Source organism: Mobula hypostoma, chromosome 2 (assembly GCF_963921235.1).
Source record: "Mobula hypostoma chromosome 2, sMobHyp1.1, whole genome shotgun sequence".
Classification (NCBI taxonomy): domain Eukaryota; kingdom Metazoa; phylum Chordata; class Chondrichthyes; order Myliobatiformes; family Myliobatidae; genus Mobula; species Mobula hypostoma.
The window spans coordinates 143,212,298-143,228,088 of record NC_086098.1 but is presented as its reverse complement, the minus strand read 5'-3'; positions in this window follow the sequence as shown (position 1 = coordinate 143,228,088).

Below are 15,791 nucleotides of genomic sequence, written 5' to 3'. Positions count from 1 at the left end.
GACGCTGGAATCCAGAACACAAGATAAACTGCTGGAGGAACTCAGCAGGAAAGTAGGGGCTATGGAGGGAAAGGGATGGTTGATGGGACTGAGCAGGAAGGGTGAGGTAGATGGAACCAGGGGTGGAGTGTAATGCCTCCTCTAATGTGGACTGCTGCATTCAGTGATCCCAATGTAGTCTCCTCTCCATTGATGAGACCAAGCATAGACCAGGCAACCATTTTACAGAGCACAACAGCTGCCTTGGAATTCCTGGTACATCCTATTTCAAGACCCCTTCCCTGACCTGTCTGTTCTCAGCTTTCTCCACTCCCAGGGTCAGGCAAAACAAAAACTAGAAGAGGAACATCTCGTATTCTATTTTGGTAGCTCACGGTCCAGTGGTATGAGCATTGAGTTTTCCAGTTTCAGCTAATGCATACATATACTGTGTTCCCTTCCACTCTTATCTGGCTTCTCTCTCCCATTGTTCACCCTCTCCATCCCTTCCTCCCCTTGTTCATCACTCCCTTATTTGGTTCCACCCATCGCCTACCAATCTCTGTCTCCACTCTTGCCCGCCTAGTCTGCCTAATTTTCACCCCTCACTTTATCTGTGCCCACCTATCACCCAACAGCCTCAGTCTCGATATTCATCCGGCCCCTCCCACACATGCTTCCATCTCTCTATCATCCCCACCCTTCTACCCCTTTGCTCCCACCTTTCACCCTCAAGCCCCTGTAACCACATACAATCAAACAGAGTTTCTTCTCCCTTGGTGCACTTTTCTCATCTCTTCCTCCCCCGATTGCCTTTATTCCTACCTTTTCTGCTTTCCCTTATCATTTACTTGCCCACGTCTCCATGCACCCCATCCTGTCCCATTTGTCTAATTTCCTCCTCTTGTTCCCTACCATTTTTCTGTTACACCCCTCTCTCACCAGCCTTCATCCACGTGCTAGCTATCTTCCCTTGGCAGTCTCAATGCTAATGCACGGACTTGACCTGAAACATCAACTCTTCATTTGTTTCTGCAGATTTTGCCTGAGCTCCTTCAGCAGCTTATGTTAAAGTAACACTCTCTTTAAGCAAAAAAAATTATCTCATGGCATTATTTAACCAGGTCAACAGAGACTGCAATGGCCAAAACCCCTAAAAAATATTCCAGAACTTTATTACAAGTAGGAGGAAGAGAGTTATCACCATTATGTACTGTGTTGAATGACATGGGCGATCATGGTCTTCCCGTAACCATGATTGTCCTTGGCAAATTTTTCTGCAGAAGTGGTTTGCCATTACCTTCTTCTGGGCAGTGTCTTTACAAGACGGGCGACCCCAGCCATTATCAATAATCTTCAGAGATTGTCTGCCTGCCGTCAGTTGTCGCATAACCAGGACTTGTGATGTGCACCAGCTGCTCATATGACCATCCTCCACCTGCTTCCAAGGCGTCACGTAACCCTGATTCGGGGGGGGTGGGGGCTAAGCAGGTGCTACACATTGCCCAACGGTGGCCTGCAGGCTGGCTGAGGGAAGGAGCACCTTACACAGTTTTAAAATGGCATTCCAATAAAAGCGAATTAAACATTAAAGATGTTGTCAATAAGTGGCGACTCTTTGCATGCTGCATCGATGGGAATCATGAAATATTCCCATTTAGGACCACTATGGCTGAAATCTACAGTCACATCCATGGGTACCTCAGTAAGCAACATTGTATTTAGGCATTTAAAAAATCTAACAATCCTCAAAATCAATGGACACTGGACCTCAGATTCAGATCATGAGTGCAGCTCCCCTTTAAGGAAATGGAAGTGGGGAAGGAATGCTAGGCTACAGGTGCAATTGAAATGCCGAAGGCCTCAGACCCCACACACTACTATCCTGCTGGCAAATGTACAGTCTCTGGAAAAAAAAACTGAAGAGATCCGAGTGATATTGAAGTACCAGAGGGACATCAGAGACTGTTGTGTACTTCATGGAAACGTGGCTCACCCCTGCCATTACAGATGAAGTGCTGAAGTCCGATGGCTTCACCATCCTCCACAGAGACAGGTCAGCTGAGTTTTTTTAAAGGAAGAGGAAGGGGTGATATGCTTCAAGATTAATTTATTATGGTGCACTTACGTGACAGTTCTGCCTCAGGCCTGCTGAAACAACCTGGAACATCTGGCGGTCAAGTGTTGTCTGTTCTACCTGCCGAGAGAGTTTTCCGCCATGACAGGCACCACGGCAGCATAGTGGTAAGTGCGACGCTATTACAGCTCAGGGCATTGGAGTTTGGAGTTCAGTTCCAACATCCTCTGTGAGGATTCTGTACGTCTGAAACCCATGGAATGCATGGGTTTCCACCAGGTGCTCTGGTTTCCTCCCACAGTCCAAAGACATACTGGTTAATAGGATAAATAGTCATTGTAAATTGTCCCATGATTAGGCTAGGATTAAATCCCGGGTTGCTGGGGGTGCAGCTTGGAAGGCCGGAAGGGGCTATTCCATGCTGTATCTCAATATATCCTGGTAGTTCCACCTCAGGCCAGTGTCAGGCAGGCACTGGAGGAGCTAAGCACCATGATCAACAGTGATGAAACAATGCACCATGATGCCTTCCCTATCACTGTGGGGGATTTTAACCAGGCCAGCTTGAAGAAGTCTCTGAACAACTACCACCAACCTATCACCTGTGGAACCAAACGAGCCAACACACTTGGCCATTGTTATACCACCATCAACGACACAGACTGTGCCATCCCTCACCTACACATTGGGATGTCCAATCACCTCTCTGTACTTCTAATCCTGGCATATAGGCAGAGTCTAAAGACCCCAGCATCAGTGCTGAGGCCCACACAGGAATTGTCATGGAAGATGGAGGAGCACTTTGAGTTGGTGGACTGGACGATATTCAGAGATTCGCCTTTGAATCTAAATGAATATGCCATGGTTGTCACCGACTTCATCATGATCTGTGTGCGGGAGTGTGTGCCTTTGAGAACATACTGGTCATACCCAAATCAAAAGCCAGGGATGTAGCAGAAGATTCATAGCCTGCAGAGGGCTACATTGGTGGCATTCAAGACTGGTCATCGTGAACCCTACAAGGCGTCCAGGTATAAACTATGGAAGGCTATTTTAAGAGCGTAAAAACAATGCCAACTGAGGTTTGAGATGGTGTTGAATTATGTCAGCTCTGACAGGATTTGTAGGCCATTACTTCCTACAAAGCAAAATCCAGCATCATGAATGACAGTGGTGCCTCACCCTCAGATGAGCTCCAAGCCTTTTATGCACACTTTGAAAGGGAGAGGGAAACTACAATGGTGTGAATCTCTGAAGCATCTGGTGACCCCACAATCTCTGTCATGGAGACTGACATCAGAACAGTTTTCGTGAGGGTAAACCCTTGCAAGGTGTCAGGCCCTGATGGTGTATCTGGGGGAGGGGGCACTGAAAAGCTGTGCCAACCAACTGACAGCGTCAGGCCTGCACGGGCAGCTACCTCAAAGTGCCCACCCAGCTAACAGGAGTCACCTGCCACTCATTTCTACCTCATCACCTGCAGCCTATTTGAACCCAACTCTCATCCACAGTCCTGTTCACTCATGCATACCAGTCAGCCTCAACTAGTTGCAGCTAACCTTCAGTTACCATATCGCCTTGTCAATGTTGTGCACCTGCTCCCTCTTGTTTTGTGTCCCCTCTTGGCTTGATGTTTTGCAGTTATTTATTAAAGTTATCACTCACCACTGAATCTGCATTTGAGTCAGGCCTTCTCTACATTTCCTGACAGAATGAGTGAACCAACAATTGACCGAGCAGAGTATGTTCGTCTAAAGGATGTTGTCTGTCGACATGAGCAAATGATCCAGGAGCAGCAAGGAAACCACCAACCAGCTGCTCACCACTCTCTTCCGGCTCTCTGTCTCGAAACAGCAAGCCCACGCCGGTCGACCTCCGTTCTCAGAGCCCCAGATTCTGGTGCCTGAACTCTTTCATGGATCCTCAACTCGATGCAGCATCTTCCTGTAGCAGTGCGCCTTAAATTTCAAGCTCCAGCCTTCTTCGTGTATTACAGACTGAGCCAGACTCGCCTTCATTACCTTCCTCCTGACTGGCCGAGCTCTGACTTGGGCCACTGCTAACTGGGGCGATATTTGCGATAAATAAAAGGAATTCACCACTGAGATGTGTTGGGGTTACGACCAGCCGGGAAGTAGAAGGTGGGCAGTAGTTTGGATACCCCGACGGCACCCAGTTCACACTCAGTGCTGGATTACCAGTGGAATTCAGGACCCTCACAGTGGAGTGCAGTTGAAATGTGAAAACACTGCTGACCCATTACGTTCATGGGCTCTTGGATCACTTGAAAGATGAGCTGTCTACATGGGAGATGCCCACCAACCTTGAAAGCCTCATCACTCTGACCCTTCACGCGTCTTATGGAAGGGTGCTCCAGATCACTAGCTAGAAGCCCAGTTCTGATCCCAGAACCATTTCAGGCTGCAGGACCTTCATGATCAGCACCACCAGAATCCATACAGGTAGGGAGAGCTCTCTTAATCCTCCAAGAGCACAGATGCTGGTGCAGAAACACTCACTGCAGAGCAGACAATCATCAACACACCAAATGCCCCCTGGGTCCTGGTAAATTGCACCACCAGGTAGAGGCGAGGGTCCTATATCATAGCCTGACTCATTCCTTCCGTCCACTTTCACACCCCACCAACTCTACATGCACAGGAGTCTCTGGTGGACTCCAGTGCAACAGGAAACTTTCTGGGCCAGACTCTGTGTTTGCAGCTTGGACTCTCAACTAAGCCTATGTCTCACCCCTACTGCACAACGGCCATTGACGGACGTCCCTTGGGGTCTGGGATGGTCAGAGTATGCACGTGAGCATCAGAGAGCACTGCGAGTCCATCTAATTCCTCCTTATTGACTCGCCCAACACTCCTCTCATCTTGGGTTAGCACAGCTCTCAACTCACGACCCTCACTTTGCCAGTTCACCGCTGAGTTGGGAACCCACCTGCCTGCAAGCTGAGCTCAGCTGATTACATCCCGTAAATACATGCAGACGGAGGAAACGCTGGACCTCACCAAACTCCCACAGGATTACCATGACTTATCCCCCACTCGTACTCTTAGGCAGCCGTCAATCCTAGGGAATCGTGGGTTTGTGCCTCTGGTGGACTGTGTCCTCTCCAGGTCGCAGGCTTGGGTGGGAAGATCTGAAGAACCGGCTGTTGCCCATGTAGTGGGTTCCTACTCACCACGTCGCTGATGTAGTCCAGGGGAAAGGCAAAGGTCAATACGGCTTGGCACCAGTGTCGTCGCAGAGGTTGCCAGAGTGAAGTTGTGAACAACATCAAACTGCCCTAGGGACCCCGGCTCTGGATTTCTTCCTTGGGGTTTACTCCCAAAGCCTTTCTCATGGGTGGGAATGGCTGCAAGGCAGTGGAGGTTTAAAATCAGAGTTTTCCTTTTCCTAGGTGGGCTGCTGACGAGCACCCCCCGCCTGGTACAACCGGTTTTGAAGCGCCAGTGGTCCGCCTTTGCCACTTCTCTTGCCAGCAGAAACAGTTCCGCTGGGCCTAGTAGCTAAGCCACACCTGAAGGCCAAGGGTTGGACTTGGTTGTCAGAGGCTGTTAGAGTTGCACACCATTTGGAGCACTTCAGAGGTAGTGGGAGCTTGTCCCCACTACCACCCCCCGGCTATGACAACCTTAGGAACCATGACTTATCCATTGCCTTTAATAAAGGTGAAACGAGTGCCCTGCTACCTTCACAGACCACACAAATGTGTAATCAAACTCTACTCTGGGCACCCTCTCTGTTCTCCCCCTCCCTTCCTGAGACACAAACCATTGATAACTAATTGCTGAAGTACTACAGCACAACTTCAGTTGACCATCTGCAGGATTCTTCTTTGACAAAAAGAAAGATGGGGGGGGGCGGTCTCCATCCCCGCGTCGACTTCTGAGGACTCAACAAAATCGCCATTTAGAACCTCTGTCCTCTTCCCTGTGAAGCACTCTGCTGGCTACAGACCTTCATAAAACAGGATCTAAGAAGTGTGTACAACCTGATGTGCATCCGCCAGGGGAATGAGAGGAAGATGTTGTTCATAACACTCATAGTCGACTACGAATATCTGGTGGTGCCTTTTAGACTTTCCAACAGTCCAGCCTTTTTCCAATAAGATTCTCGGAGATGTGCTATTCCGGAATGTGTATATTTACCTCAGCGACATCCTCAGCTTCCCCCAAGACTAAGTCTGTCACATTCATGCGGTCCTTTGGCGCCTTCACAGAAAAACAACTCTACTGCAAGTTAGACCGATGCCAGTTCCACACTCCAGTCATTTCCTTCCTGGGCTTTGTCCTTTCACCCCAAGACGTAACCATGGACCCAGAGAAAGTGTGCACTGCCATTGAATGGCCCGGATCATGCTCTTTTGATCAGCTACAGCACTTCTTGCGCTTCTCCAATTTCTACCGCCCTTTCATCAGGAACTATGGCCAAATTGCCGCTGCTCTCACCTCCCTCCCGGATAACCTGGATTGCTGCTGTGGACTATGCTTCCAAAGAGCACAAGACATGCTTCACCACCAGTCCCATTCTCTGCCATCCGAATCCCTCTGGTCCTCGTGCGGTCAAGGTTGAGGTGCAGAATCTGACATGGACGCCAGGACCATCCTCTGCCAGTGAGGACTGGGCAGGAAGACACACCCTGTGCCTCTTCTCATGCAAGTTCAACTCTACAGGTTGCCATGATGGAACGGGAGACAAGGAGCTACTCACCATCAAATCGGCCTTGGAAAATAGAGACATTGTCTGATGGGAAACACCAAGCCCTTCTTGATCTGGACTGACCACCAGAAACTCTTATCCATTTGGCAGATTCACTAATTCAACCCACGCCAAGAGGGCTTGCTGGGCCCTCTTCTTCAAACATTTCCAAACATCCCGGCTCCAAGAACACTAAGATGGACGCCTTCTCACGACAATTCAACCCTGCTGAAATGGAGATTGTCCCTCAGCCCATCATTTCATCCTCTCAGATCCCCGACCCAATTGTCTGGGATCTTGAGCACCAGATCAACCAGGCCTTATAGCGTGAGACTGTTCTGGCCAACACACCTGACAACCGCGTGTACGTGCCAGCAGCGCACACTCTGAGGCTCTCCAATGGGCCCACTTCTAGCCCTGCCCGTCCACCCAGGCGCACAACGGACTCTGGACTTACTGCAACACTGGTTCTGGAGACCCACCATGATTGCAGATGCACATCAGTTCATCGCTGCCTGCCCTCAATGTGCCCAGTCCAATTCCTCCGGCCAGCGGCCCTCTGGACTCTTGCTGCACCTGCCAGTCCCGCGATGCCCATGGTCCCACATCACTATGGATGTCGTTACAGTGATTATGATAGTGGTGGACCGTTTCTCCAAGGTGGCCCACTTCATTGCTCTCCTCAAACTTCCATCAGCCACTGGGATGGAGGACCTGGTAACCTACTCTAGAGACTGCCTGGAATTTCCAAAGCACATAGCCCTCTACTTTTCGAAGCTCCATGCACCTATCTAAGAGTCTCTTAAAAGAATCTATTGTATTCGCCTCTACCACTGTCATTGCCAGTGCATTCTACGCACCCATCACTCTCTGTGTGGACAAGCTTACCTCTGATATCCCCCTCGTGCCTACTCCCAAGCATCTTAAAACTATGCCCCCTTGTGTTAGCCATTTCAACCCTGTGAAAAAGCCTCTGGCTAGCCACACGATCGATGCCCCTCATCATCTTATACACCGCTATCAGGTCACCTCTCATCCACCGTCGCTCCAAGGACAAATGGCCAAATACACTCAACTTATGCTCATAAGGTACGCCCTCCCAATCCAGACAACATCCTTGTAAATCGCCTCTGCACTCTCTCTATACTATCCATATCCTTCCTGTATCTCTCCCCAGCACTATGGTGAAGGAGAGAGAGTTGTGCTCACTACTCCAAAATGCTCTCCCACCGAGAGATCTGACCAGGTTCATTTCCCAATACCAGGTCAAGTACAGCCTCTCCTCTAGTTGGCTTACCTACATATTGTGTCAGGAAATCTTTCTGAACATACGTAACAAACTCCACCCCATCTAAACCACTTGTGCTAAGGAGATGCCAATCAATATTAGGAAAGTTAAAATCTCCCAACACAACATTACCAAAGACTATCGCAAATTTCTACAGATGTACGGTGGAGAGCATTCTAACCTGTTGCATCACCATCTAGGATGGAAGGGCCACAGCGCAGGATTGGAAAAAGCTGCAGAGATTTGTAAATTTTGTCAGCTCCATCATGGGCACTAGCCTACCCAGCATCCAGGACATCTTCAAAGGTGATGCCTCAAAGGGCAGCATCTGTCATTAAGAATTCATATCACCCAGGACGTACTCTCTTCCCATTATTACCATCAAGGGGGAGGTACAGGAGGCTGAAAACACACACTCAACTTTCAGGACCAGTATCTTCCCACCACCATCAAATTTCTGAATGGACAATGAACCCATGCACACTACCTCACCATATTTTTTTCTTTTTAGACCATAGAACATAGAAAATCTACAGCACATTACAGGTCCCGTCGGCCCACAATGTCTACTCTTGAAGTTGCCTAGATTTTACCGACTGCATTGCCCTCTATTTTTCTAAGCTCCATGTACCTATCTAAGAGGCACTTAAAAAACCCTATTGTATCTGCCCTACCAACTTTGATGGCTGTGCATTCCATGCACCCATGACTCTCTGTGTGAAAAATCTGACATCTCCCTTGTACCTACTTCCAAGCACCTTAAAATTATACCCACTCATGTTAGCCATTTCAGTCCTAGGAAAAAGCCTCTGGCTATCCACATGATCAATGCCTCTCAACACACCTCTGTCAGGTCACCTCTTATCCTCCGTCACTCCAAGGAGGAAAGGCCAAGTTCACTCAACCTATTCTCATAAGGCATGCTCCCCAATCCAGGCAACATCCTTGCAAATCTCCTCTGCACTCTTTCCATAGTATCAATATCCTTCCTGTAGTGAGGTGACCAGAACTGAACACAGTACTCCAAGTGGTGTCTGACCAAGGTCTTATATAGCCGTAACATTACCTCATGGCTCTTGAACTCAATCCCACGGTTGAGGAATGCCAACATATCATACGCCTTCTTAACAACACTGTCAACCTGCGCAGCAGCTTTGAGTGTCCTATCGACATGGACCCCAAGATCTCTCAGGTCCTCCACAATGCCAAGAGTCTTACCATTTATATTATATTCTGTCTTCAAATTGGATCTACCAAAACGAGTCACTTCACACTTATCTGGGTTGAAGTCCTTCTGCCACTTCTCAGCCCAATTCTGCATCCTATCGATGTCCTGCTGTAACCTCTGACAACCCTCCAGATTATCCACAACACCCCCAACCTTTGTGTCATCAGCAAACTTACTAACCCACCCTTCTATTTCTTCATCCAGATCATTTATAAAAATCACAAAGAGGAGGGGTCCCAGAGCAGATCCCTGCAGAACACCACTGGTCACCAACCTCCATGCAGAATACGAACCACCTACCACCACACTTTGCCTTCCATGGGCAAGCCAATTCTGGATCCACAAAGCATGTCTCGTTACTTTCTGAATGTGTCTTGTATGGGGAACTTTTTTTTGCTCTTTTTTGGCAATACTTATGTAAGGGGGTTTCGTCTTTTATGTTACTGTGTAGGCTAATTAAAATGGCTTCTTTGTTATGTTATACTTAGGAATGCTTCTTTGTTATGTTAAACGCTGAGAAAGTTCTTGCGCTAGCAGCCTGTTTTGGGTTAGGCTGTGATAAGAAGATGTTATGAACCAATTGGGATAGTTGTTATGCTTTTGGTGTATCTGGAAGATTTGTATGCGCGGGGTTTTGGAGTCAGAATGCGGGAGAGAGGGACAGAGGATGGACCAGGTGCTGTGATGTCCGCTAATGGGGTCGGACCCCGAGGAGGGCGTTCGGCGAGGAGAGGAGACGGAGACGGACTCGTGTGGAGCGTTTGGTTGACAACCATTGTTGGTCCCAGGTGGCCGGTCGAGGTGGTCCGAGGGGTCGCGGGGTGAAGAAGAAGGGTCCTGAGCTCCATCTGTTTGTGCACGAAGAGATTGAACTTTGATAAGTGTGGCACCTTTTATTTCCCTTTTATATTTTATTCTCTATTAATTATATAGTTCCAGTAATATCTATAAACTGTAAATCATTTAATCGTATCTGGTGTGTTGTCTGTTATTTGGGTGGGGTGGGGTACATCACACAGCATTCACACAAACTAATTACCCAGTTTGGCGGGGCCGAAGGCTGTTTCCCTAGACGACAGCGAGCCGAGCGACCCTGAGGCTGGCCAGGGGGGCTACACTTATTTAATTTTGTGTATTTTAATAATATAAAAACTGCAATTTAATAATATTTTAATTGCTGTTTATAGTTTCTTAATTTGTTTTGCCATGTACTGCTGTTGCAAAACAACATATTTCGCGACATACGCCAGTGATATTAGATTCAAAGTACATTCATTATCAAAGTATGAAAGCAGTAGACAACCCTGAAATTTGCCTTCTCATAGACGGTCACGAAACAAAGAAAAAAATTCCTCTCCCCACCCAAACACACAGAAAAAAATATAGTGCAGAAGGCAAAAAAAGAGCAAGAACACAGAATACAGAACACAAAATCGAAAGAGTCCAGGCATATTCTGATACCAGTCTGATTCTGCCATGTATCAAAAAAGATGATTATGTTACAGAAACAATGTTTCACACAGATTAATCCCTTGTATTCTCTTTTCTACTTGAACTGCAGTTTGATATTCCCTCCAGTCAATTGCCCATGTTTCTTATAAGATTTTTGAGTTTAAAAGAGATAGAAAATCTTGCAACTATCCAATGTCTTTCTGTCATGGTTCAGTTTGGCTGTTCCCCTTTAACGCTCCTTTCTCCCTGATTATGCCCTAATTTCAGCCATTAGATTTCCAGTTGCTGCTAGTTCACTTAATTACGGTACACCTGGTTTGCATCGGAGACTGTGGAATAAGTACAATAGCATCACTACACAGGTTGCCAGTTTGTTGGTCTATTCTTGTGTGGTACTTCATTCTCTCGTCCGCTTAGAACCGTTAGTTCTAAGTTTAGTTCCAAGTTCTGCTCTAGTTTCAAGACAATCCTTGTAGATCCCGTCTCCTTGTCAAGATTCCTCCGGTTTGCTGTTCTACATTCACGTCTACGCCAGCATCCCCAACTCAGTCGACGTGCCGGTGTCCTGCACTGGGTTCTCCTCAGTCGCCCCGTGCTACGCTTTCATGATCTTTAAAACTACAACAATCTTCTACAGCTTTTTAAATAACTCTAAAGTGTAATCATAGACATAACATAGGAAACATCGCCTGCAATTTATGCACAGAAAGATCCCATGTAAGCAATAAGTTGCTGAATTGTTTTTCTGCTTCAATATATCATTCGTTGAGTTCTGTAACTCTAGACCAGCCAACACTGATGGAAAAGTAAATGTACATTTGAAATACCATCATGGCAGCTTTATTTATATTTTTTATTTATCAAGAAATAAAGCTCAGAATAGATCTTTCTGGCTCTTCAACCTCCACCGCCAGCAGCCCCAATTTAATTCTAGCCTAATCACAGGACAACATACAATGACTAATTAACCAATGAACACTTATATGGATGTTGCTGGGTCTGAGGATCTGAGTTATAAGGAAAGATTGAATAGGTTAAGACTGCATTCTTTAGCGCATAGAAGATTGAGAGGAGATTTGATAGAGATATACAAAATTATGAGTGGTACAGATAGGGTAAATGCAAGCAGGCTTTTTCCACTGAGGTTGAATGGGGCTACCTTGGTTGAAGGGTGCAAGGTGCAAGGTTTAAGGGGAACATGAGGGGAAACTTCTTCACTCAGAGGATCATGAGTGTGTGGGATGAGCTACCAACATGTGGTCCATGAGAGTTCGATTTCAGCACTTAAGAGAAGTTTGGATAGGTACTTGGATAGTAGCGATATGGAGATCTATGGTCCAGGTCCAGGTCGATGGGAGTAGACAGTTTAACTGGTTTTGGCACGGACTAAATGGGCTGAAGGGCCTGTTTCTGTGCTGTACTTCTCTATGATTCAACGACTTTATAACTACCTGGTATGTCTTTGGATTGTGGGAGGAAACCAGAGCACAAGGATGAAACCCATGCGCTCCATGGGGAGGACATACAAACTCCTCATAGGTGATGCTGGGATTGAACTCCTTACACCAACAGCAGCCCCCCCCCCCCACAAGCTGTAATAGTGTCGTGCTAACTGCTACACCATTGTGACTCCACCCTAATCCAACTGCAACTCTTGCCTGCCATAACAGTCATGGAATGGGCCCTAATCTACAAACCTTTTGCCAGGTGGAGTGGGCTATGAGTGACAAATGGGTGTCAAGTAGGAGTACATAACAGCCTGGGACACTATCACTTGATAACCTTCAGCAACCCGCCACTGTCACCGCTTGTTTCACGCTTTCTATGTCTCTCTGATGTTCAGTGGCATCTGAGGCTAAAATTACATTAAACTACAACAAAATAATTTGTAGAATGAAAAGTGAAGACAAATCAGCAAAAAACACATAACTATATTTTGTTAGTTTAATGAAGTTTGGTAAACCTGTTGAACTGAACTTGATTCGCTGCATATACACCAGCCATGGTTGGGATAAAACAGAGGAACCTGATGTGAAGTGTCATTAGATGGTCATTGAGGATGCATTGAAAACCAAAGGTTCATTTAGCCCTTCATGGCGATATGGACAAGTGAAAAATTTGTTTCTGAACCCTAATCTTTAGATGTAATCGTAGAATCTGAACAAAAGCTCACACATCTGTAGAGATGTCCATAATTCTCCTACCCCATAAACCATCAGTGGATCGGATATTTCAGTGAGGAAGTTGAGGTCAACAGTGAAACCATCCACTAAATGACATACACATTTTCTATTTTATTTCAGAGCTTAGTTCTCCATTTTAACAAGTTTTATTTTGTTTCTTTTTCAGTTGTTCAAACAGCAGATGCCTACGAGGAATGTATGTTCCACGTCAATTTTTACCTTGCAAAATTTTAATCTCTAAGTTGCACTCTTGATTAAGTATTCTGTACCACCACAAGTTCTGTATCACCCACTTCTAGGTGTGGTCCCAATAATTGTTTAAAATGTTTCTGATTTCCTGAGTGGTATCTGATCACCATGTGGTTAGGTAGAGGGGCTCGCTTATTCGTGGTAAACTATCTCCAAATTTCATCTCCCTACTTGCACTCAATGTCAGTAACAGCAAAGAACTGATTGTAGACTTCAGAAACGGTAACATGAGGGAACACACATCAATCCTCATAGAAGGATCAGAAATGAAAAGAGTGAGCAATTTCCAGTTTCTGGTTGTCAACGTCTCTACAAATCTATCCTGGGCCCAACATATCAATGTAGCTACAAAGAAGGGACAACAATGGTTATATTTCATTAAGAGCTTGAGGAGATTTGGTTTGTCACCAAAGACACTTGCAAATTTCTGCAGATGTACTGTGGAGAGCATTCTAACTGGCTGCATCACTATCTGGCATTGGGGTGCGGGGGCTACCATACAGGATCAAAATAAGCTGCAGAGAGTAATAAACTTAGTCAGCTCCATCATGGCAAAAGCCTTGGTAGTATCCAGAACATCTTCAAGGAGCAATGCCTCAAAAAGGCGGCATCCATCGTTAAGGACCCCCATCACCCAGAATATGCACTCTTCTCATTGCTACCATCAGGGAGGAGGTACAGAACCCTCAATGATTCAGGAACAGCTTCTTCCCCTCTGCCATCCAACTTCCGAATGGACATTAAACCCATGAACACTACCTCTCTACTTTTAACTTACAGTAATTCACATTTTTTCTCTGTTATTATGAATTGCATTGTACTGCCGCCGCAAAGACAAAAATATTCACACACAAAATAGTAAACCTGATTCTGTTTCTGACTTACGTTATCTCTTTTCCAGTTCTGATGAACCATTTTCAATCTGATAATTCTGTTTCATTTTCCACAAATGCTTCTGGTGGCTGAGTGTTTACAGTATTTTCTATTTACTGCAAAGTCAGGTTTTGTAATAACTCAGGTTAAAATCATGGTGTGCTGGTCATTTATACTGTACTTTTTAACGTTTGGTCACTCAATAAGGCTGCCTTCTGTTGCAAATGTCATTTTGCAAGCTACATTCTTTCTATGTTGTAAGAATATACAGTATGTGCAGACTGCCATCTCTGAATCTAGCAGTTCCAAAATTGTGGTTGTGAAGAGATGTTGTTGACTTGAAATATTAATTTGGTTCATCCTTTCACAGATGGTCCCTGACTGCTAAAGGTTTGTAACTGCAGCTTTAATATAAAATCTACTGATAGGAGGGGCAGGTCTCTAATCCTCCTTCCTGCACGATGTATCTTTATGATACACATTTCAAGAAGCTACTGGGAAGTGGCTGTGGAACCATTCCTTGAAGGCCATGTTTCCTTCAGAGTGAGGGGAAGGAAAATATTGCTGAGAAGAAAGCCAAAGGCAGGCATGGTGAGCAACGTGACAGATGCATCGTGTTCTTTTTAACCATATGTTTGTTGGTTATCAACGCGAAATCACAGGTGCATTATTACAAGCAAAATAAGACTTGCCCAATGCCATCAACACAGAAAGTCACTGGATCATGATTAGTGACTTAGGCTCAAAAAGGTTGTTCCCCTCCTTAGCCTAGAGAAGTGAATTTGAAAAACTACTTTACAATGAATTTCGTGCTTTGAAAAGGACACTACCATAAACCCAGTGATTTGCATGGAATAACTTAAATAACTGCTGCCATAAACCTATAGATTTACATAGAATAACTTAAGTGAATAAATCATTCTCAAGATTTGCATTTATCAACAAACTCACGCAATATTAGAACAGAAGAAATGTAAATTAGCTTCCCACAATAATACTTGGTTGAATAATACTTCACTAAAGGTAATAATTCCACTTAAAACTAATTCAGATATTTTATTAATTCAGAGATTTAGGTTTGGTCATTCTGAGGGAAAATAAATTATTAAAAATGGAACCTACTTTAATCTCCTTGTTGGTTCTTAAACCACAGCTCGGACAGTTATGGACCAATAAGAAACAGCAGCTGTGAATGAAAATGCTTCAAGTAAATGCACATTTTAGTTTCTTGCATGCTTAATGTAATTGGACAATGTGAGTTATGATAATTACTCATATAAAATAAAGTGCTTTTTTTTGAAGCAGAAGACAAAATAATCAATAATGTGCGAAGTAAAGCAACCCCCATTGAGAATTTATCAAGCATTTTGTTTTGCCTGACAATATGAAAAGAAATTGGGCAGATGATCAAAGGTCTGGCCTAAAAGGAAGATTTTAAGATGCATCTTAATGAAGGAGATTTGGAGGTATTTCAAGAGAAATTCTGGAACAATTCTCCTTCACTAGAATATACCATAGGATAGGGAACATTACAGGTCCTTCAGCCAATGATGCATGCTGATCTCTTAACCTATAAGATTGATCTAATCCTTTCCTCCTACATGACCCTCCATTTTTCTATCACCAATATGCTTACCTAAGGGTTTCTTAAAAGCCCTAATGTACCTGCCTCTACCACCACCCCTGGCAATGCTTCCACGCACCTACAACTCTCTGTATAAGAAAACTTACCTGGGACGTCCCACGCCC